Source organism: Lissotriton helveticus, chromosome 9 (assembly GCF_964261635.1).
Source record: "Lissotriton helveticus chromosome 9, aLisHel1.1, whole genome shotgun sequence".
In the NCBI taxonomy this organism is placed as follows: domain Eukaryota; kingdom Metazoa; phylum Chordata; class Amphibia; order Caudata; family Salamandridae; genus Lissotriton; species Lissotriton helveticus.
This window is the reverse complement of record NC_136070.1, coordinates 561,071,967-561,097,249: the sequence shown is the minus strand read 5'-3', so window position 1 is coordinate 561,097,249 and position 25,283 is coordinate 561,071,967. Positions and strand designations below refer to the sequence as shown.

At 47.2% G+C, this 25,283-nt stretch overlaps 1 protein-coding gene across 1 annotated transcript in view; it reads right to left on the bottom strand.

Annotated features, from left to right (window-relative positions):
- Positions 1-25,283, bottom strand: part of LTBP3 (latent transforming growth factor beta binding protein 3) — an 872,522-nt gene that overhangs the window by 778,006 nt on the left and 69,233 nt on the right. The window contains exon 2 of the mRNA XM_078660467.1: positions 5,049-5,123. The gene's annotated coding sequence lies outside the window, so the exon portion shown is untranslated. The remainder of the gene's footprint in view (positions 1-5,048; positions 5,124-25,283) is intronic.

The window sequence follows — 25,283 nt, the reverse complement described above, 5'->3', positions numbered from 1 at the left end:
TATACCATTGGTAACTGGAGGAGTACTAGGGGGACTTTTGGTACGACAGACAGTGTCTCCAGTTCAGTGTCCCAACTTCTTACAGTTCTTAAACCAGACCTTTAAAGGATCAACATTTTTACAATTTATGCCCACCTATGGGCCGGGAAGAGGTCTTGGGCCCACCCTCCTGTGCAGGTTTTTGGGGGCCTTTAGAAGACTCTTGGTTTTTATCTTTATCAGGATCACCCCTTTTCCCCTGGGGAGGTTTTGTAACCCCTTTCTTTAGTTCACCCCCATTGGTTGTCTTGGTCACCCTAGTTTTGACGCAGTGGTCTGGCTTCTTTCCCAACTCTTAGGGAAAATTTAGACCTAGGTCTACCAGATACTGATGCAATCTTTCATTGGTGCAATTACTTAATATGTGTTCTTTGATAAACAGGTTATAAAGCACAGCATAGTCATGCACATCACTTCCAGTTAATTAACCCCTCCCACGCTCATGACGAGCTGAGCTCGTCATGAGCCACGGTTCTTGTGTGCTCATGATGAGCTGAGTTCGTCATGACCGTTAGAATCCTCGCACGCTGGGCAAATTACCCTGCTGTGCGAGCGTTTCTAATGAAAAGGGAGTGGTCATGACGAGCTCAGCTCGTCATGAGCACATGACCACCGTGGCTCATGACAAGCTGAGCTCGTCATGAGCACTGGGGCGCTGTGCGCGCCCTCCCTCCCCCCAGCACGGCAGGAGAATGACCCCAGCAACCAATGGGTTAACCATCTAGTGTTTTTACTGAGTAGTTGATGAAGTCAATCCAGGACTGACTCAAGGTTCTGTGAGCCCCCCTAAATCTAATTGTATACTCCTCACTTGTGAGTCCAATGTCCTCAATCAGGGTGCCCTTCATGAGGACAAAGTACACAGCATCTTTCCCAGTAAGGGTTAGGAGTCTTTCCCTGCAGTTACCAGTGAACAGTTCCCAAAGCAATGCTCCCCAGTATGACTTCTTCACTGTTCTCATTCCACAGGCCCTCTCAAAGGCTGTGACTCATTTGGCAATGTCATCACCTTCCTCGTATTTAGGGAAATCCCTTTGGGGATTTTAAGGTCAGAGGAATGCTATCTGTCCCTAGTTATGCTATTGCTGCCACCATTTATGGATTCTAGAACCAAATTTGTTCTCTCTTTTTCTAAAGCCAGGAGGCTATCCTCCAAGACTAGTCTTTTGGCCAACCTTTCTAAAAGGATATCCTCTTCAATGAGGCTGTCCTCAATGTTACTTAGTGGGCCTATCCCACCTGTGTGGGATCTAGATCCTGTAACCACTACTTTAGGAAAAATGGGCACAGCTTTTTTATGCAGGGGATTGGGAATTGACCTCCTCCTTCTGATGGGGATTCATCCTCCTTAGAAGGGTGGCTCCTTGCACATTCTGCCAAAAACTCCCGGAGTTGGACCTTAGTAGGATTGGAACCAGTTTTTATCTTTTTGAGTTTACTTAGAGATCTTAGCTCTCCCATCTTGAGACGTAGCTAAGGGGTCAGGTCGAGCTCCACATCCATATTCTCTGCATCTATTATTCTTCTAATAGTTGGGATCTTTTTTAAGAGGCCTAAAAAACTTCTAAGTACTTTACGCCTAACTACAGTAGGTTTTTAACTTTTAGACATTCGCAGGGGACTTAACCAAGACCCTAATAAGACTTTTACAATTTTAGAACCTATTGTCAATTCAAAAATGAGTTGAACCTAAAGGCAATTTTGGATTGTAGTAATGTGATCAGGTGTTGGCTAAGCAGTTCAACAAATATAAAGTCATAGACCTCACCGCTGATCCGCCAATGTAGGCAGCTGACTCTGAACATACTATACCAAAGTAAGGTATAGTGTGCACTGAGTCTAGTGAATCCCCAAAGGCTTACAGAGGCTCAAGTAGATAATACCAAAAGCTCTTCTTGTGATAGTGTGGTCGAGCAGTTGGGCCTAACAGAGGGCTGTGTTAAGCATTTGTTGTACAGACTCAGGCAAGAAATGATTCAACACAAACTTAAAGACTAAATCCATACCAATTGTTTGGTATAAAAAGTAATTATTTGGTTATTTTATTTTCTAGAACCAAGAAATTCTCAGTTTCAAGTACGTAACAGTTTTCAAAGTAGTGATACTTTAAAAAATGCAGTATGAATTGTTTTGCAAGGCAGAAGAAATGCTTTACAGTCTTAGAAGTACTTTTGGTGTTGTCAATCAGCTACAGTGGCACATATCAATTTGAAAGATAGACAGTTTATGCAATAGATAGAATACTAAGCAATCCTATGGTAGTAAAACAGCATTATGTATTAGCAGGTAAGTACTCGACGTACAATCCCAGTCTTAGGGATTTAGACCAATACTGGGCAAGGTTCAGTTTAAGGTAGGTACTGCACCACCAGCAGCACTTTGGCGGCCGGGTGCAGATGTAACTTGGCCCACTGTAAATCAATGGAGACTGGGGACACCTCAAAGAGGCACGGTTTGCGGGTAAGTACCTGTGGTTTCAGGCCACAGGCACTGGGGCTAAGATCAGCACAGGGGTGCTAGCAAGGCAGCACCAAAGATACACAACTAGTGGCAGAGGGGTGCAGGGTGCAAAATCAGTGATGGTCATCAATGCGTTTCAACGGGGAATCTCAGTCGCATAAAAAGACTGCAGGCTCGGACCAGGAGGCTGGCTGAAGGTGACTACCGGCTGGGCAGGTTAGTTGGAGGGCTGAGGGAAGTTGAGGCACTGCCAGTGGGGCTCCCCAAGGCTGGAGGGCTGAGGATACAGGGGTACCTTTTGGCATCGGATCTTCTTGGTTGGAGCCGGTTGTGGTCAGGGAGACCCTTCGTGTAGAGGCTGCAGGCGACTTTGTGGGGTCAAGGAGTGATAAGCCACCAATGGAGACAAGGTCAGGATTGCTGGGGAAACTTCACCGGACAGGTGAGCCACTCAAACCCAGGCCGTGGGCCTCGGTTGCAGAGTGGGCAGGGATTGCGGATCTGCCTGGATTCAGAATCCTTGGAGTAGTTTCTTTGGGCAACTGTCCTCTAGAGATCTGATCTTGTCTGAACAGTGGCAGTCTTCCTGGGGTTCTTGGAAGTTGCTAGCCACGGGACAGGCATCGTCTTCTTCGCAGGGTCTTTGAGCAGCACACGCCGGTAGGGCTGGCGTCAAATTAGTAGTCATCTTCCATGCTCGGCTGCACTGCGTTTTCTTCGTCCTTTTCTTCATGGGTCAAAGGAATCTGAAGATCAGTGTTCAGGGGTGCCCCTCAATCCTGAATTTAGGGGTGTTACAGGTACTGGCAAAAGGTTGACAATGGACTACTTGCCTTCAGGGTGACTACACCCTTAGAATGTGCCCTCCCTTTGGGGAGGTACTCCCTTAGAATGTCATCTCCGTTTGGGGAGGGGGCATCCAACTAACCTGTTTGGGCCGAATCCTTTCATTCAAGATGAAGGTTTTTCTAAAGAGGGGATCACCTCAGTCCAGGGCACCTTAGGGAGTGTCCAGGCATAGAGGGGACAAAACTTGCCTGACTACTAATTTCCCTGCCGATCTTGCCACCAAAAGTGGGGCTTGGTCAATGGGGCAGGCATCTCCACTAGTTGGAGAGGTCCTGGCTAGCATTTCAAAGGCCAGGAAGTCTTTGAGGCTTGCCACCCTGATTGCTGTTCCTGCTTGGGGGTAGGTGTGAAGCACTTCCACCCAAACAGCCTTTGTCCCTGACCAACGAGAGTACAAGGGCTCCCACTTCGGGGTCAGAAACATGTCCGTGAGGCAAGCTGGTGCAGACCAGTCAGATGGACATGAGGGAGTAGGTCGTTTTTCAAGGGGCATCTCTAAGATGCCCTCTTAGTGCATTTTGGATTAAATCCAGCATTGGCATCAGTGTGGGTTTATTATGCTGAGGAGTTTGATAACAAACTCCATAGCATTCAGTAAAGCCATCATGGAGCCGTGGAGTTCATAATGACAAACTCCCAGCCAATGTACTCAATATGGTCCCACTGCACTTACAATGTATGTGAATGGCACAGACACTATAGAGTCACATTGCTCATGCAGTTGTGCCCTCGCCTGTGGTAAAGTGCACCCGGCCTTAAGGCTGTGAGGCCTGCTAGAGGGGTGACTCACCTATGCCACATTCAGTGAGTATGTTTGGTGAGAGGCCTCTGAGGATGACATAATACATGCTGCAGCCCTTAGAGACCCTCTCTGGTCAGACGGCCATTGGTACCACTGGTACCTTTTAAAAGGGACTTACAGGTGAACCAGAGGTGTGCCAATTGTGAAAACAAAGGTACAGTTTTGGGAAAGAACACAGGCACTGGGAACCTGATTGGCAGGGGCCCAGTTCAGACTAAGTGATCAGATATCAGACAAAAAGTGTGGTGGGGGTCATTGTTGGATAATTCAACCAACTCACCAATAGTAACAGAAATCCACTTCTCAAACACATACTCCAACATACATCACAAATTAATACACCATACACAAATCAGTTCACCGTATTCATACTTACACTCCAAATCATCTACGAACGCAGAGCAGATCACTACTCAGGAATCATCAGAATCTGATTTTTTGGCAGAATTGCCAAAACTCCTTTCTCCCTCGGACTGGGCATTACAAGAGAATCTTTTGGGGGACCCCTACCGAAGAGAACATGCTATTATGCCCCCATCCTCTGCTACCAGATAGATTTGTGGGAGAAGAACCCTAATATTCTAATGCACCCCAAAATTTAGATTACTCAAAAATGTACCTCTAGCAGTACTACTCTGGCACCCTTGGTCTTGCGATATAGTCACCACCCTCCTTGGCATCAAGTATGACATTAAATTAGCTGAGTAATAAATTAGTGACTGGGACCACTCAATTACTGAGTTCTAGATCAATGAAACGTTTGAGTTTAATCTCAAAATAAGCATTGCAGAGAAATGTAAAACATATATGTCATGAAGGCTCAGATACGGTGTACATAATCAGAAACCAGAATTATTCTAAGTCTCAATAGGCAGCAAAAATCATAAATGGAACAGACCGCATCCCTAGCTGATGGATATTCAGGAACATCTCTCTAATAGTCTGTCTGATTGACAAAGAACACCGGCAGCATCTGTAGTGAAAAATGAAAAGCTCTCAATAAATTGGGCAGAGTCCTGGGGGGAAATAGAAAAGTCTCTGGCTCACCCCCAAAACCAATTTTTATACACATTTTATGAATAAGTAATAAGCAAAAACTGCAAATTCAGCATGGCATGAACAGTGATAACACATATTGAGCAAATCAGAAATTAGATTGTCACAACAAAGATATAACAATAACCCATTTCTAATGAAAGGAAAGCTCCAGCACCTTCTGCAGCAACAATGCAGTGTGGAGATGCACAACACAATATGAAATATTTTTTCAAACAAAGACCCATATACTTGTGTTTTCCAGTAGGCCCACATTGGAACTTCTTGTGGAAGTGTCCTTGGGGTTGATAGAGTCAATTCACAGGGAAAGTTTAATTAACAATGTAGGAGAGTAGGGTCTGCTTTCCTGTGGTCACCCCATTTTTTTGCTTTTTGCTTCACTGGTTTTCGATTTAATGTGACTGAGGGCCTGCTAATCAGACCCACATCCCTGCTGTTCTCTCTCTAAATTTCACACCATATACTTTAGGTACCTCACCAATTGGGATTTGGGTCACTCTTATGAGTCCCTGTACAGTGTACTATAGGTACCCAGGGCATAGGTGCACCCAAGGCCTACCAGGGGCTGCAACATATCTTATGCCACCCCTGGCTGGCCATCCAAACTGACACAACTGGCGGATCACTCAGCAGGTGTAATCACCCCTTGCTTAGATATAGTATTCCTATACCTACCCTTATATATTTTTATTTATTTATTTATTTATTTAAGTTTTGTATAGCGCTAGCTGGACCCGAGGGTATCAGAGCACTTCACATCAAATACAAATAAGCATCAAAAAGACAAGTAGTACGTAAGCAGGGCAGGGAGCACAGGGGGAAGTAAAAGTCTGTACAATAGCAACATGAGCGCACAACATGGCGGAGATCAAGGGTGAGTCATCCGACTCTCTCTGGGAGCAAAGAGATAGCGATCTATCAAAGTCAAACGAGGGGTTCTTGTTACGATCCAGCCCGCTCAAGAAAGAGGGCTTTGAGTAGCATCTTGAATTTCGGGAAGGAGGCGGTCATTCTGATGTGGGGGGATGGAGTTCCATATCTTGGGAGCATTACCCGCAAAGGACTTACTAGATGTTTTATGTTTCTGTGATTTCAGAGGAATGAGTAGGAGCGTGTTGGAGCTTCTGAGGTTCCAAGACTGATCGGCTCTTTTGAGTTTGTTGGCCAGATATTCTGGTTTGCCTGTATGCAGGGCTTTGTGTGTGAGGCAAGCTGTGCGGAAGCTGGCTCGTTGGTCAATAGGGAGCCACCTCAGATCCTTAAGAGCCGGGGTGATGTGCTCATATTTCTTAGTTCCCGTGACCATTCTAGCTGCGGCGTTGAGGGTAGTGGTCAGAGGTCCCAGGTGTGATTTGGCTGTTCCAGTCAGAGTAGCAATGCCATAGTCAATTCTGGAGAGTACCAGTGCCTGAGTGGCCTGTTTCAGGTCTTTCCTGGGGAGGAAGCGAATCCACCATGGAAGGGGTATAGCTAGACATGTGACCCACTATCTGGTAGTTCAACACCATTACTGGTATAAGTATCTAGGGTCTCAGATGGATAACAGGGTCCGGCCATCTGTAGGTTGGCACGTCGCGAAATGTGCAATGTCTTAGGAGGGACACCTTGCATTATTCCTTCTTCCTGTTGTGACCCCATTGTTAGGGGCGCCAGGCATAATTTGAACATAACTATGAAAGTGTCTGGTCAATGTGGCAAAGTCAGGATGGATATGTTTCTCCTTGACGGCAGGAAACACTGGAAGCTGAGGGATGTAAGTGGGGAACTCTGAGGTGGGGGGGCTCTGTCATCGACGGCAGCCTCCTCCAGAGCTGTGGCGGAGTTACAGGGCGATCTGGAGGCAGACTGGTACAGTAAGGGTACCTCTGCGGCAGACGGGTACAGTAAGGGTACTTCTGCCTGGCACAGTAAGGGTGCCTGAGTCAAAGACCTGGAGCCGCAGGGAGGTTCCGGGAAGACCGCGACGGCGCCCCGTTAGTCCTTCGGGCGGTTGGGGGGCCTGACCAACCGGGGGTGTGCCATACCACGCTCCGCCCTGAAAGGGGCGGGAGTATAAGACATGATCACGTGATCCGTAAGGGGATCAGCAAAGGCTGCACTGTCCGGGCGTTGACCCACCGTGCCGGCTGGCTCATAAGGCGGGCGGGGCAGCGAGGGGCTGCCTGCCCTGGATCGCCCGTAAGATAACAAGTCACTCCTATGGCAGACCTTAACAATCCTGGAGGCAGAGTGCTTGGTTTTATGTGAGATGGTGCTCTAGCATTAGCTGAGCCTGTCTGCAGCTTTCGGAACCATGTCCTTATAGCTGTTCTATGATATAGCCATACCATATACTCTTAAGTGCATTATGAACCTGGCGGTTAAATGCTATCTTTGGTTTGGCTTTATCAAAACATGTCGTGTAAGGTGTCATACGCTTTGGAATACTACCCCCTCGCCAGTTCTGGCAACGAGGGTAGCATTCCACCCTTCTAGAGGGAGAAGGCATGTTACTTCCACTAATCCCGGTTAAAGTTAACCAGAGCCTCAGCATCACAAAATGGATGCTGCTGCCACAGACACAAGTCTGACCTCCTGCTGCTGGGAGTCCTACCAGCGAGGGAGGCTTGGACAATAGGTTTCCTGTCACAGGGAGGTGCTAGCACCAACCCAGACAGGCTATAGTGTATTGGGGCAGGGAGGGCTGAATGAAATGAGACACTGCCTGGGGCACACAAGGTGTCCCATGCATAGTCCAGTTCAAACCGGTGCTGGGGCACTCCAGCCCCAGCTCTGGCGCGAAACTGGACAAAGGGAAAGGGGTGTAACCACCCCCTTCCTGGGTCCCACCCATAGAAGGGACCTAGCAGGTAATCCAGCCCCTAGATTTGGTATATAGGTAGGAGCTGAGTCCCAAGACTTTAGATTTATCCTGACTGAAACTCTGATACGAAACTCTGGACCTTCGACATCCTACTCGACGTAGAAGACGGAAGAATCTCCCTTGTGGTCAAGGAGTGACCACCCTGCACAAGCAGGCACCATCAAGCGATCAATGGTTTGCTTTGTCGATGCTCCTGCCGGAGCCCAAGCACAGAGCCTGACAAGACCCAGACTTCCAGACATCTAACAGCCCGATCCACAGTCACAGCAGAGCTGAGACCCGTGGAGGCGACGATAAACATGGGACCGGCCATCTTGGAAAGCCAGCAAATTGCTTTCCGTGCAGCTTCTGAGGCACCCTCGAAGTTGTGCATTGGCGATTGAGAAGCCTCAGCCCCGAGCACCAACTGCACCAAAGATCAGCCCTCCACACTCCACAAGTTTTGCGTGGGGCCCTTCTGCATTTCCCTGCTTGACGCATCTGTCCGGTCACTTGCCTGTTGGCTAGTGGCCTGTGTGACAATGAATCTTTGAATTTCCAATGCTGGTCTGGTTGCTCCAGACTGGCCCTTGCTCCCCTGAAAAGGAGCAGCCCATCAGACCTTGCTGGTCTGATTAAGAAGCCATCTTCCTTTTCTGCGTGGGTTGCCTTTGCCAAGGCTTGTTGACTCCAATCCGGAAGCCGACACCGCTGACAGCGAGATCCTTTGTGGAACAGTCCGTATCCAGCGCCTCCTCCAGAGCTGTGGCGGAGTTACAGGGCGATCTGGAGGCAGACTGGTACAGTAAAGGTACCTCTGCGGCAGACGGGTACAGTAAGGGTACTTCTGCCTGGCACAGTAAGGGTGCCTGAGTCAAAGACCTGGAGCCGCAGGGAGGTTCCGGGAAGACCGCGACGGCGCCCCGTTAGTCCTTCGGGCGGTTGGGGGGCCTGACCAACCGGGGGTGTGCCATACCACGCTCCGCCCTGAAAGGGGCGGGAGTATAAGACATGATCACGTGATCCGTAAGGGGATCAGCAAAGGCTGCACTGTCCGGGCGTTGACCCACCGTGCCGGCTGGCTCATAAGGCGGGCGGGGCAGCGAGGGGCTGCCTGCCCTGGATCGCCCGTAAGATAACAAGTCACTCCTATGGCAGACCTTAACAATCCTGGAGGCAGAGTGCTTGGTTTTATGTGAGATGGTGCTCTAGCATTAGCTGAGCCTGTCTGCAGCTTTCGGAACCATGTCCTTATAGCTGTTCTATGATATAGCCATACCATATACTCTTAAGTGCATTATGAACCTCGCGGTTAAATGCTATCTTTGGTTTGGCTTTATCAAAACATGTCGTGTAAGGTGTCATACGCTTTGGAATACTACCCCCTCGCCAGTTCTGGCAACGAGGGTAGCATTCCACCCTTCTAGAGGGAGAAGGCATGTTACTTCCACTAATCCCGGTTAAAGTTAACCAGAGCCTCAGCATCACAAAATGGATGCTGCTGCCACAGACACAAGTCTGACCTCCTGCTGCTGGGAGTCCTACCAGCGAGGGAGGCTTGGACAATAGGTTTCCTGTCACAGGGAGGTGCTAGCACCAACCCAGACAGGCTATAGTGTATTGGGGCAGGGAGGGCTGAATGAAATGAGACACTGCCTGGGGCACACAAGGTGTCCCATGCATAGTCCAGTTCAAACCGGTGCTGGGGCACTCCAGCCCCAGCTCTGGCGCGAAACTGGACAAAGGGAAAGGGGTGTAACCACCCCCTTCCTGGGTCCCACCCATAGAAGGGACCTAGCAGGTAATCCAGCCCCTAGATTTGGTATATAGGTAGGAGCTGAGTCCCAAGACTTTAGATTTATCCTGACTGAAACTCTGATACGAAACTCTGGACCTTCGACATCCTACTCGACGTAGAAGACGGAAGAATCTCCCTTGTGGTCAAGGAGTGACCACCCTGCACAAGCAGGCACCATCAAGCGATCAATGGTTTGCTTTGTCGATGCTCCTGCCGGAGCCCAAGCACAGAGCCTGACAAGACCCAGACTTCCAGACATCCAACAGCCCGATCCACAGTCACAGCAGAGCTGAGACCCGTGGAGGCGACGATAAACATGGGACCGGCCATCTTGGAAAGCCAGCAAATTGCTTTCCGTGCAGCTTCTGAGGCACCCTCGAAGTTGTGCATTGGCGATTGAGAAGCCTCAGCCCCGAGCACCAACTGCACCAAAGATCAGCCCTCCACACTCCACAAGTTTTGCGTGGGGCCCTTCTGCATTTCCCTGCTTGACGCATCTGTCCGGTCACTTGCCTGTTGGCTAGTGGCCTCTGTGACAATGAATCTTTGAATTTCCAATGCTGGTCTGGTTGCTCCAGACTGGCCCTTGCTCCCCTGAAAAGGAGCAGCCCATCAGACCTTGCTGGTCTGATTAAGAAGCCATCTTCCTTTTCTGCGTGGGTTGCCTTTGCCAAGGCTTGTTGACTCCAATCCGGAAGCCGACACCGCTGACAGCGAGATCCTTTGTGGAACAGTCCGTATCCAGCGCCTCCTCCAGAGCTGTGGCGGAGTTACAGGGCGATCTGGAGGCAGACTGGTACAGTAAGGGTACCTCTGCGGCAGACGGGTACAGTAAGGGTACTTCTGCCTGGCACAGTAAGGGTGCCTGAGTCAAAGACCTGGAGCCGCAGGGAGGTTCCGGGAAGACCGCGACGGCGCCCCGTTAGTCCTTCGGGCGGTTGGGGGGCCTGACCAACCGGGGGTGTGCCATACCACGCTCCGCCCTGAAAGGGGCGGGAGTATAAGACATGATCACGTGATCCGTAAGGGGATCAGCAAAGGCTGCACTGTCCGGGCGTTGACCCACCGTGCCGGCTGGCTCATAAGGCGGGCGGGGCAGCGAGGGGCTGCCTGCCCTGGATCGCCCGTAAGATAACAAGTCACTCCTATGGCAGACCTTAACAATCCTGGAGGCAGAGTGCTTGGTTTTATGTGAGATGGTGCTCTAGCATTAGCTGAGCCTGTCTGCAGCTTTCGGAACCATGTCCTTATAGCTGTTCTATGATATAGCCATACCATATACTCTTAAGTGCATTATGAACCTCGCGTTTAAATGCTATCTTTGGTTTGGCTTTATCAAAACATGTCGTGTAAGGTGTCATACGCTTTGGAATACTACCCCCTCCCCAGTTCTGGCAACGAGGGTAGCATTCCACCCTTCTAGAGGGAGAAGGCATGTTACTTCCACTAATCCCGGTTAAAGTTAACCAGAGCCTCAGCATCACAAAATGGATGCTGCTGCCACAGACACAAGTCTGACCTCCTGCTGCTGGGAGTCCTACCAGCGAGGGAGGCTTGGACAATAGGTTTCCTGTCACAGGGAGGTGCTAGCACCAACCCAGACAGGCTATAGTGTATTGGGGCAGGGAGGGCTGAATGAAATGAGACACTGCCTGGGGCACACAAGGTGTCCCATGCATAGTCCAGTTCAAACCGGTGCTGGGGCACTTCAGCCCCAGCTCTGGCGCGAAACTGGACAAAGGGAAAGGGGTGTAACCACCCCCTTCCTGGGTCCCACCCATAGAAGGGACCTAGCAGGTAATCCAGCCCCTAGATTTGGTATATAGGTAGGAGCTGAGTCCCAAGACTTTAGATTTATCCTGACTGAAACTCTGATACGAAACTCTGGACCTTCGACATCCTACTCGACGTAGAAGACGGAAGAATCTCCCTTGTGGTCAAGGAGTGACCACCCTGCACAAGCAGGCACCATCAAGCGATCAATGGTTTGCTTTGTCGATGCTCCTGCCGGAGCCCAAGCACAGAGCCTGACAAGACCCAGACTTCCAGACATCCAACAGCCCGATCCACAGTCACAGCAGAGCTGAGACCCGTGGAGGCGACGATAAACATGGGACCGGCCATCTTGGAAAGCCAGCAAATTGCTTTCCGTGCAGCTTCTGAGGCACCCTCGAAGTTGTGCATTGGCGATTGAGAAGCCTCAGCCCCGAGCACCAACTGCACCAAAGATCAGCCCTCCACACTCCACAAGTTTTGCGTGGGGCCCTTCTGCATTTCCCTGCTTGACGCATCTGTCCGGTCACTTGCCTGTTGGCTAGTGGCCTCTGTGACAATGAATCTTTGAATTTCCAATGCTGGTCTGGTTGCTCCAGACTGGCCCTTGCTCCCCTGAAAAGGAGCAGCCCATCAGACCTTGCTGGTCTGATTAAGAAGCCATCTTCCTTTTCTGCGTGGGTTGCCTTTGCCAAGGCTTGTTGACTCCAATCCGGAAGCCGACACCGCTGACAGCGAGATCCTTTGTGGAACAGTCCGTATCCAGCGCCTGGTCGTCGTCGACACCTCCTGGTCCACGTGGCTGCAGAGACAAGCTTCACAACATCACCTGATTGCTTCGCGACATCGCCTGGTTCCTTCCTGGGTCCATCCTGGTCACTGGCTAGTGACCCAGACTCTGTCCCCTCTGCTTTCAGGTACTCTTCATCCTCTATCCGCCCTTGGATCCACCCGGACACTTCTCTCCTGGTCGCCTGCAGCATCTTTCTCCAAGGCTCCATAGGAATCAGCGACGAAACCCGACACACTTTGACACCTATGCACCCGCTTCCTGTGGGTGAGGTAACGCGAGTATTTCGGTACTCCTGTGGGTGTTGACTATCCTAGTGTCCTAGTTGCAAGTAGCTTTTCCCTAGTCCATCCGGAAGTGTCCTAAAAGAACTAGTTTCCAATTCTTTCGTTCCCATTCTAACTCCATGGTAACTTGCGTGCGTGTAAAGACACTGCACGCGCATCCTGTGGGCCTCCTGCTCTCCATCGATTGGTAGTACAGTGTAGCCCCAGCGATTCTCCAGGCCCTAGGCCTTTCCTTTGTTTGTGACGTGGTTCTTATACCACTATTTTAGTATACGGTTCGAAGTGCCCCTAGGGCATTACTGTATTTTGTGCAACTTATTGTATTTTAATTAAGTATCTTGTATTGTGCTGGTGCCTCTGACCTCATAAAGAGTTCAGAGGATTGTGTTAGAAATAAATACATATGTATTTTGATAATACAACCTGTGTGGTGTCCTTTCACTTGGTATTAAAGGGATTGCATATGGTAAAACAGCTGGCTTCACATGCCCTCTTGAGTTTAGCCTAAGACTGCTTTGTCCATGCTACCACTAGGATAGCTGGTCTATAAGGTTGACTTTACAACCATCACCATAAGGGTTGTTTGGACTGGTGCAAGGTGCTCACTAGAATGGTGAACATCATATACCAGGCAAACTTCTCACATACAATACATGCCTTCTATGGAAAATAACTAATTATGTCACAGTATCCTGTGCTCTGCGAAGACAGAGGAGAGTGAAGACACACAGGGCGACATTGATTGGTAGGGGGGATGAGCAGGAGCAAGATGAACAGAATACCAAAACAGCATCTATCACAATATGATATCTCTGCAAAAATATGGCAAAACTAAACTGCACTTCTAAATACCTAATACACATTTATTCAAGTGAATCATTAATAATTAATTGGTTACAATTATATATTAATCATAAAATCATTAGTATTCAAAAATTATTTGTCACAAAAATGTACACATTTAGAAAAAACAGAACAAAGGGCTGATGGGTAGCTTTGCAGTTTAATCCCCAAGCCTCTAAGCCACACGAATCCTGAGAGCATTTTATGATCTACATAACCTAAATTCTATCTCTTCTTTCTGAGGATTTATCATTGTAATATATCTATGAATTCCTGCTGTCTGAATGCTCAACATACAAGATCTGCTTGGCCCTAATAGTCGATCACCATTTTAAACCTCCACGATGTGTGTAAAATGAATCTCAGCTGCTGTTTGAGGCCTGAGCCTCTGTTCATGGTGTAAACTTGAGGGTACTGTGGTAAACTAGTTCTCCTCCCAACATGGCCACCTGCCGTCATCACACTTTCCTCTATGCTCCTACCTACTAGCCTCCCAGAATACCTGTCTACATTCTATGTTGTACTTGAATGTTCCTCTAACAAAATACGGTTCAAAGCTGGAGGGTCCTAGGGAAAGTTTAGAGACCACACAGGATTTATTCCCCAAAATTAGAACAAACAACAGTACGAAATCCTGAGGTCTATAATAGTAGTTAAATGGTGTGGAGAACCATTACTATTTGTTCTCTTTTCATGTGACACAGAGCCAGTATTCTTTGTCATGCCAATGATCATTGAACTGATTTTGGTCTCTTTTTTTTTATTGTAGGTAATGTTTCTTATGAAGCAGGCACACTAAGAAAATTCTTGTCCCTGTATCCTTTCGTGTTGTATCACTCATAATCACTTTAGCAGCAGCACCGTAGGTCCTGATGAAAGCCTAGTCTACCTGTAGGCTATATGGCTGAAACATGTTGACCGATTTGTCTCACTTCACTATTGCGGTTCTTAATAAAGGTCTGGTTTGGCACCCTTGAGCTAGTTTAAACTCCACCTTCCTCCCAGTTTAGATTTCTTTTTGCGCTGCGTCCTCACTCACACTTTTAGCTCTTCATTTGTGGATTTAGGATATCCTATCATACATACAAAAACATCCCTTAGCTCCTCCCTCTCAGAGAGGGGGTTGTAGCCCCCAGAGGAACTAGGTTTTTCCTCTGGGAGAAGAATACCAAATGATGAAGCATGTCACCTATGGTGAGTGAGGAATTTCGTCCTTAAAATGATATGCCTTCAGTTAGTTCTGTTGGGCGTAGTTACTGGTTCTGTTTCACATTTCATTGTTTTATTATGTAAACCAGCCAGTAGTGGTTCTCCACACCATTTAACTATTATTATAGACCTCAGGATTTCGTACTGTTGTTTGTACTTGAATGTTCCACACTTGTCAGTTGAAGGTCTGGTCAGCTGGCGAGGTGTGTTGCTCTGCTGTAACTTAATAAACCTATCCTGAAACTACTAAGAAGTGTCCTGGTGCCTACCTGAACATCTTTACAACATTTTAGCAACGATCTTGGCTGGCCAGACCCGAGAGGCAGACCAGAGAAGCATGTCAGGGAAGAAGACCTGAGCACTAACACTGCCAAGCACAAGCAACACCTCGCACTAAGGACCAAAGTGTATGCCACCGCAGCAAGTAACAAGAAAACTTACTGACAACTTAAGTGAAGTGAGAAACCTGGAAAAAACTAAATAAAAATCAACAAGAAACAATGTCTACTGCAAAGAAAACTGCTGTCTACTGTGAGTCAAGATGATCTGCCATTCACGAAATACAGCTGAGAAACTGCCCAGAAACTAGAGGGAAAGAAAGCTGCATCCAAGGTAACGCAGTAAACATTAAGACACAGAAGAAACCTGTCAGCTGCTGCCACGAACGAGAGATACTCCAAGAAACCATCATAAGGACAATGCTGCCAGAGACAGGAAACCCACCGTACTCGGCCCAGCTGCTGCCATCCAGTAGTCACGATTCCCATTTTTGATGAAATGCGGCATAGAAGTACCTCTTCTGACTTAGTCTTTCGCCTTCAGGTGATGTAACCTCCGGGATAATTGTTGCCTGATGAATGAGCCTAGGATAGCTCTGTCCCTGGGATTAAGGATGCAGGAGGTGGATGACTCTGCTCTTCGAAATCTGAGTTGGTGGTATCTCTTTGCACTAATGGACAGTTTTGCAGTCTGGTGTCTGAACATTGGAGAGCCCTGAGAGATAATTCTGATACTTGGACATGTAAGAGCTTTGTTACCTATGGTACATTTGGGCTGACTCAGGCCTGAGCCTTTTAAGATTTGTGTAACCTGGGATAGCTTTGATGTCTGAGGACTGAGACTGCGTGAGTGTTGTAAAGAAGATAGAGTCTTCAGGCAAGTAAGTAAGAAAGTATGTCTTTAATCTGTCATCCACTCTCCGAACTGACAAGCTCCCCAAAATTCTAAAGTGAACTCTCAAGGAACATTCCAAGGGGAAGGAGGGAGGAGGGGGAGGAATATACCAAGGGAAGGAGAAAAAGGAGATTACAACACATCTCCCAGGAGGAGGAAACAATGGAACCAGGAGGATGCTAAAAGGGGTGAACGCATTTATGCTAAGGAGGATAAAATACTATAGGTCACATAAGATTACAACATATCTCCCTTCGCAAGAGAAGGATACCATGGAACAGGTGGATGATAAAAGGGTTGAACACATTGCTGCTCAGGAGGATAAAAAGAGAAGGAAAAAAATACTGTAGGTTACATCCATGAGAAAGGCTAGATACTCAATTTGGCAATCGGATCTCTTCCCCTGATGGAAGCAAAAGGGGTTACTCCTGTTACCAAATCGGAAGAGGTGTGATATGCCCAAATGCCTTCTCTTACCGTTTTGTCCACATCCATATTATTGGCAAAAACTAGTTGCGTGAGATTTCTTATCAGGATTACAGATTTACTCATGAGGTCACTGTTCCCTTGACCTTGCAAAGTGGATTCCTCATGCTTGATGCCCAGATCGTTTAGGAATGCCAACATCACACTAGAAGAGAACGTAATACTCTTTTTGGTGATTATGCAATCTGGCACACCTTCACATGCAAAAGAATCTCTTAAGAAATCGATGAGGGACTTGGTCGAAACCCCTGGAACAAACTTGTATCTGATCCAATGAGAAGTGTAGTCCACAAGTATGATCAGAAATCTCTTCAGAACTCCTAAATGTTCCATGGGGCGATTATTTCTAATCTCAACTTAGTCCAAGGTGTTTTAGGAATAGCTGTAGGATTTCCCCCCAGGGCATTGATTTCCTCTCCAGGCCCCATATTAACACCATCAGATCCAGAACCAGAACTTTGGTTCTTAATTATGTTCATGTCCGTGGGAAGTACACCGCAGGCATTACTGTCTACTTGGCATTCCTCTTCCGGGAAACTCTTCAGATAGATTTGATACATTTCTGCTGGTTAGCTCCTCCGTTACCTCCCCCCACTCAGCTAATTGGACCTGCTCTTTGTTATTTGGGTCGAGCATAATCCCCAACTCTCTTTGATGGTGCCAGCCCAATAGATTGGCACCCTTGCTTACCATGTACACTTTTCCCAACGTGGTTCTCCCTTTGAATTGTATACCCGCTATAATCATCCCCACTAACCGGATGTTCTCTTCAGCATAGCCTACAGCAGAAATATCAGGTTCCATAATGTTGAGACTAGAGGTATCAAATATCTCATTTATGACATCCATATTACATAAGGTGAATGGGGCACACGAATCAGAAAACACTTCAATGGGCTTATTATTCACAAGGATGGTACACTTTGGATATTCAATGGACATGTGGTCACAGTATTGTTCTAGAGAACTTGGAGAAGTTTGACAAACTTTCGTTTTTACTTGGAACACATACTTAGGGGCCACCTCGCCTTCACTGTGTACTACTTTCACTTGGTAGTTTTTACTGTTATTACACATTCTACCCAAATGCCCTTTCTTGTTACATTTAACACACGTGACATTGCGAGCAGTGCAACGTACATCATTGGCAAGATGATTGTTGCTGCCACACCTGTAGCACTTTAACCTTTCCTTTTCCTTGGCTGGATGGTTATCCTTGACCACTCCCGATCTGACCTTGAGCACTTCATTATCACTGTAGTTGCCTTGCACATCATTGCTATTTTGAACATTGGCAACAAGCTCATTAGGAGCCTTCATCTCTTTAATACACTTAGCCGTGTGTTCTACCGAGACTGCTATATTGACCGCTCCTTTTAATGTGGGGTTTTTTGCTAGAAGCTTTTCTTGGATGCGACTATTGTTCGTGCACCTGACTAGTTGGTCCCGGATGAGTGAGTCAGTAAGTTCACCAAAGTCGCATAGTTGTGTCAGGCCTCTAAGTGCCGCAATATAATTAATGACAGATTCCTGTTTGCCTTGGATGCGGGTAAAGAACTTATGTCGCTCCAAAACCACATTTACCCAGTCACCAAAATGTGCTTCTAACTTTAAAAGGGTAATTTTAAACTCATCTGTATCATCCTCATCCTCCTCTAACTCAGGTTCAGTTAAGGTGTCATAAATGTTCCTACCTTGTATACCTAGGTTGTGCAGCAATATATGTTGTTTGCGGAGTGCCGAATATCTTTAGCCTCCTATGGCAATGAGGTAAGAAGCGAATAAATGTATCCATTCCTTCCAGTGTATTTCTGGTTCTCCGATCTCATTTAGGAAAGGAGGAGGTTGACTCATAGCTTGTCCGGCCATAGTGGTGAGGAAAACTGAGCTAAACTCGCAAGAGGGAGTATACCAATAACTGACAGGGCAGCAGGGATATTACCTGTGTAATGCGGATAGGGCCTGCTACTCGGACCAGGAGAATTTTCTTTTTTTTTTTTTTTACTAAAAGTTTGCCTATGTAAGTATCAACAAAAAGTAAGTAAAGAAACTCTCAGAACCACACTAATTGAAGCATGCAAAACGTTGCTTGAAAGGGTACTTAGTAAGCAAAATACATCAAATACACCCTAAAAATTGGAGCATGAAAACAGGATGTTTTACATCAGTACACAGTAGGGTAATGCAACTCCGTAGTGTATAGGGACAGTAAATAGGTGGCAAAATAGTACAAGAATGGGAAAATGAATGGCAGGGAGGAAGACGGTGGAGGATTAACCAACCCAAATCCTGTCCAGAAAGGATGTTGACATAAGGGAACCTCAATATATAGCAACTGGAATGTGCTACATGAAACTGAGAGGCTAAAAGTGTGCGTTAGCAACCCCTATATTGATTCTAATACACTTACAACCATCATGCATGAAGACATAGCTTGAAACGCAGTACTCAGTAAGCACAATACAATATATACTCCTAAAATAGATGCAGAAAAACTATGCATGTAATGGAACTAGTAATCACAGATAACCTCAGAGACGCAAACTAAAGTAAGAAAACAAGTTACTTACCTGTAACTACGGTTATCCAGTATTGGTATCTTTCATAGATTCACATGCCTGAATCATTCCCCGTCGTCGAGGCGGGAGTCCCACGGTAAAAATATATACAATAGCAGTGCCTAAAAGTTTCTTGTAGTAGGCTGGAAAAGCTCAAAGGCCTAACTAGGCCTCAAAACTTAGCAGCCTATCTACATCATTATGTAAAAAGACCTGAAATAGTAGCCTCAGCCAATCAGCTGTCCTCACCCTCTAGAACCTTCCCAGCCCAGGCAGTTCTCCTCAGATTTTCCCAGCACAAGTGAGAATGAGTATCCATAAAACAGAACTGCCGTGCCGGGGAGGAGGGTGGGTGCATGTGAATCTATGAAAGATACCAATACTGGATAACCGTAGTTACAGGTAAGTAACTTGTTTTCTTATCCAGTATTGGGGTATCTTTCATAGATTCACATGCCTAAATCAGAGTAGCAAGCAGTGACATCATGTCTGTCGTTAGAGGAAGGTGGGAGACAAAATAAACCATATACATCCCCACACAACCAGGAAGGTAATAGAGTACAAACTTGTTAACATAACATATGCATCAAAACCTTCAGAAGCCCATTAGATATAGGACAGCATTTGAAAATACGAAAACATCATAATGAAAAGATATGCTTAAAACAGGCAAATGAATAAGAAAAGGCTGTAAAAAGTCTAACCTTAGTGTAGAAGATGCTGCAGTACCGCTTCTCCAACTGCTGTATCATCATGAACTGCCGACTGCAGACAGTAATGTTTGGTAAAAGTGTGCACACTTTTCCACGTAGCAGCTCGGCAAATGTTCTCCAGCGTCACTCCAGCGAAAAGGGCCGTTGACGCTGACATTGTTCTGGTGGAATGCGCTTTAACCTTTCTCGTTAAAGGTTTGTTGGCTTTGTCATGACAGAAGATAATCGTAGAAGACAACCATCTAGCTATAGTCGCTTTCGTTACAGCTTGACCCAAGGTGGCTTGACCATAAGCAACAAAAAGTTGATCGGATTTGCGGATGTCCTTTGTTTTTTGAAGATAAAACTTCAGGCACCGTTTCACATCCAGAGAATGTAAAACCTTCTCCGCTGAAGTTTTAGGATCCGGGAAAAAAGTTTTGAGTTTGACCGGTTGATTGATGTGGAATTGAGTTTGTACTTTTGGAATGAATCTTGGGTTAGTTCTAAGTGTCACAAAGTCTTTAGAGAATTGTAAGAAAGGCTGTGCAATAGTGAAGGCCTGTATCTCACTGACTCTGCGGGCTGAAGTGAGAGCCAGCAAGATAGCCACTTTCCAAGTTAGAAACTTTAGCACCGCCTTGTGAATAGGTTCAAAAGGCCTTTTGAGAAGTTGAGACAGAACAATATTAAGATCCCACTCAGGGGGAGGAGGACGAACTGGTGGAAAAGCTCGGAATAGCCCCCTAAGGAATTGTTTGATCAAAGATGATGAGCATAAGGATGGTTTGTTGGAACTCTTCCTGAACCTGGATATCGCCGCCAGATGCACCTTAATGGACGAAAAAACGAGTCCAGCATTAGCTAAAGAACGCAGATATGAAAGGATGTCTTCAGGAGGAGCTTGAAGTGGATGAACATTATTTTCTCCACACCATGAACAGAATCGTTTCCACTTAAAACGATATGTCTTGATGGTACTTTGCGCACGGGCCTGTGATAAGATCGCCCTGCAGTCTGAGGAGATGTTAAGATCTTTGAACTCTAGGAAGTCAGGAGCCAAGCGTGCAAGTGCAGTGATTGAGGATCCGGATGGTGGATCTGGCCTCCCTCTCTTGTTAACATTGACACTGTCAGTTTGAGACGAAGTGGAGGCTGCTGAGAGAGCAGAAGGAGCTCCTGAAACCAAAACTGTCTTGGCCAACGGGGAGCAATGAGGATGAGAGTGCAATGTTCCCTCTTCATCTTCTGCAGTACCTTCGGAATGAGCGGAATCGGAGGATAAGCGTACGCAAATATTCCGGACCATCTCATCAAAAGGGCATTGTCCCTTGACCCCTGTTGAGGAAACCTGCTGGCATAAAACAGGCATTTGCTGTTCTGCTGCGTGGCGAACAAATCCAGCGCTGGTGTTCCCCAAGTTTGAAAGATCCTTTCTACTTGATGTTGTTCGAGCTCCCATTCGTGACAGCCCGTGAAAGCTCTGCTGAGGTTGTCGGCTAGAGAGTTCTGTATTCCTTGGACATGTTCCGCTCTGAGGGATATGCCGTGTCGTATGGCCCATTCCCACATCTCCTGAGCCTCTAGCGACAGGGTGAGAGATTTTGTTCCTCCCTTTTTGTTGATATAGTACATGCTGGTGGTATTGTCCGTACGCACCAGCACGGACGAATTCGCAATCCTGGGAAGGAAGGCTTGCAGGGACAGAAAAATGGCCCTCAGCTCTAGGCTGTTGATGTGTTTCCGTCGGTACCGACGAGGCCATCGTCCCTGGATCTGAAGATCCTGAAGGTGACCTCCCCAACCTTCCATGGAAGCGTCCGTAGTCAGGGTGAACTCTGGAATGTCTTGTAGAAAGGTGAGGCCGGGTGACAAATTGGGCACCTTCGACCACCAAAGAAGGGCTTGCTTCATTTTGGTAGTGACTTTGATGCGGTCATCGAACGATCCGTCGACTTGCCTCCACTGACGAAGTAACTCCTCCTGTAACGGTCTCATTCTGAGTCTCGCCATAGGGATGAGGCTGATTGCAGAGGAGCACATCCCTAGAAGGGAAGCAAATGTCCGAACTGAAAGTGACCTTCTTGCAAATATTTGTTTTGCTAGTTTCATTAGTTTGGTCTGCCGCTCCTGAGTCAAGAACGCCTTGCACTGGCGTGTGTTCAAGACCGCTACCAGAAAGGTCAACTCCTGACGAGGTTGAAGCTGAGATTTGTTCGAATTGAGAGTCAGACCCAGATTCGAAAAGAGGGAGAGGGAACTCCTGACCGCTTCCATTGTGGAGTGTCTCGATGGTCCTTTAAACAGCCAGTCGTCGAGGTATGGGAAGACTTGTATTCCCTGGGACCTCAACATTGCTGCCACTGGGGCTAAACATTTGGTGAAGATTCTGGGGGCCGATTTGAGGCCAATGGAAGTACTTTGAACTGAAAGTGGACGCCAGCCACTTGAAACCTTAGGTATTTGCGGTGTTTTGGGTGAATAGGGACGTGGAAGTAGGCGTCTTGCAGATCCAGAGAAGCCATAAAGTCCCCTTTGTTGAGTCAATTCAGAATGTCCGTCAACGTTACCATGCGAAAACTCTGTTTCTTTAGATATTTGTTGAGTTTGCGCGGATCTAGAATTGGACGCCACTCTTCTGAAGTTTTCTCTACGAGGAAGAAGCGAGAATAAAATCCTTTCCCTTTCTGAGAAGGAGGAACTCGTTCTATCGCATTCTTGTGTAGCATCTTTAAGGCTTCTTTGAAGAGTAAGTGAAGACGAGGGGGAGGGGGACCCCTGGGCGGCATTGTTGGTGGCTTCTGTAAAAACTCCAGAGTGTGTCCGTTCCTGACAAGATCCAGGACCCACTGATCCGAAGGTATTTCCCGCCATTGTTGGTAAAAGGCGGAAATTTTGGCGCCCACGGGAAGGGGAGAATGAATGACTGACGTCCGGCAAAGCTCATTGGCGCTTGTTGGAATCACGCCCTTGATTGTTTGAGCGTCGTTTCCCTCCCTGACGAGAGAAAGACCCAGAGGCAGGCTGTCTGTAAGAGCTTTGATAGTACGGTTGTTTGTATTGAGATTGGTATTGGCGATTTTGTTGGTTGGAATAGTTCCCCCTGGAGGAGTAACCACGGCCTCTCGCTCCTCTAAAGGATCCCCTCTTGTATTGCAAGGTACCAAGGGATTTAGCTGTTTCGGTATCTGTCTTTATTACCAGCAAAGCGTCATCAATGTGTTTACCAAAAAGGGAATCTCCATCATACGCCATGTCCAAGATTTTTGTTTGGACCTCAGGCCTGAAGGTGGTTGCCCGGAGCCAACCTTGACGCCTAAGTACTGCTGCTCCAGCCAATTGTCTGAAGTTGGTGTTCGAAATATCAAGGGCGCAATCAATAATTTCCAAAGCTGCCCTTTCTCCCTCCAGTACGATCCTGCGCACCTCTTGTTGCTGATCCTCAGGGATTAATTCAAGGTATTCAGACAGATCAGACCACATCTGCCTATCGTAACGGGCCAGGATAGCTAACGAATTAGCAGCTTTAATGGAGGCTGCTGCATTTGCAGAAAACTTCTTTCCAATGGCATCAAGTCTTCTGCCTTCCTAGTCAGGTGGTGTGGAAATGGGAACAGAAGGATTCTTGGACTTCTGCTGTGCAGCCTGGGATATGACAGAGTCTGGTCGAGGGTGACCTATTAAACAAGATGGAGTATCCGATGGTGCTCGATACTTTTTGTCTATACGTGGAAGGACTGCAGGAATGGAAGCAGGCGTTTTCATGATGTTGAGGCCTTCCTTCCATATATATTCAATAATGGGGATAGCTCTGGTAACTCTGCGATATCCCTCTTTAAAGTCATGCAAAAAGCAGTCAGACTGCTCCACTGTGATGGTCAATTCAAATCTATTAGCTGCACGTTGCATAATATTATGAAAGTCGCCGATATCCTCAGGTGGAGAATCTGAAGGGCGGGGTGCAGGCGATGAAGGCATAGGAATGACGTAATCCTCCCATGGATCTATAGGTGTATTATCTGGCAATTCACCCTCTTCCCTTTCATCATCGTCATCATGAGAAGAAGTATCCGTGTCATGTTGAGGTGCAGGACCAGTATCTTGTCTTGGAGACAATGATGTCCGCGGTGACGGAGGCCTTGGCAAGTTAACTGGGGTAGCCGGCACTCCAGGTGCAACCGGAGTTGGAGGAAATCTCTGGCGATAGTCGGCCAACATTGCCTGTAAATCCTGAATTAATGTAGATGGCAATTGAGTAGTGTTCTCCAATTGTTGAGGTCTTGCACGGGGTGATTGATATGGTGTTGTCATATCCTCATGCTCGTAATGGCCATGATCATCATCCTCATCGTCTTCCTGATACTTGATATTTAATTGAGAAGGGTGACGGGCAACTCCAAAAGGACCCTCATCCTCTTCACCGTCATCTGAATCTACCTCCATATATGTTTCCAAAATATGGGATGGTAAGAGTGGTGAAATGTGGGAATAATCTCGCTGATACGTTTTCATTTGAAAATGTGTACATTGGACTTTCGTAGGTGTAGAACTGGGCAACAGATGTGCAGATGCCACTGCTGTCGTCGATGACGATGAAGCCATCGTAATCGGATTCTCCGTCGACGGAACCGTCGATGGCTTGTCCGTTGACGGAAGTAATGATTTCGCCGTCGACGGGGTCGTCAATGGTGTCTTCGTCGACGAGGCCATCGATGGTGTCTTCGTCGACGGGTCCTTCGTCGACGAGGTCGTCGATGGTTTCTTGGTCGACGCGTCCTTCGTCGACGAGAGCGTCGTTGGTGTCTTCGTCGAAGAGACCTTCGTCGACGACGATGATGGTTTCGTTGACGGGATTGTCGTCAACGGACCGGAAGTTTTGGTAGACGGGGCCGTCGTCGACAGAGACGTCGACGACGGGACAGTTGGCAACTTGGTTTTCGACATCGAAGACTTCACAGATGATGACAAAAGTTTTATAGACATCAGAGGTGAGGTAATAGCTGAAGTGGTGACCGTAGAAGTAGTTGTAGAAGTAGAAGTCAAAGTAGTAGTATGAGCAGACACCAGAGAAACAGTTTTAGCCTGGGCTGTACTCACAGTAGTCGTCCGAGGAGAAGGTTCTGAGGCTCTCTGAGAGGATTTTAGTTTCTTCTTTCTCTCAGGAGAAGAGCTTTCCCTGGATCTGGCTCTCTTGCTGGAGGTAGAGGCCTTGTCCTCATCATCAGTGGAAGAAGATTTCAACCACAAAAGAACCCTTGCCTCCCTATCCCTGATTGTTTTTGGAGGGAAGGTACGGCAAATTGTACAGTCCTTCACAACATGTGAAGGGTGCAGACAATAAATGCAGTCAGAGTGCTGGTCATCCACATGGACCCTCTTCTTAAAGCAGGTGCCACAAGCCTTGAAAAGAGCCTTCTTTTCAGACATTTTTCTGAGAAAAAAAGCCAAAAAAGCCAAAAAACTGAGTAGGCACTCAGGGAGACTCCCTTACACACGAAGTGCGGTGAAAATCGGAGGAGAACTGCCTGGGCTGGGAAGGTTCTAGAGGGTGAGGACAGCTGATTGGCTGAGGCTACTATTTCAGGTCTTTTTACATAATGATGTAGATAGGCTGCTAAATTTTGAG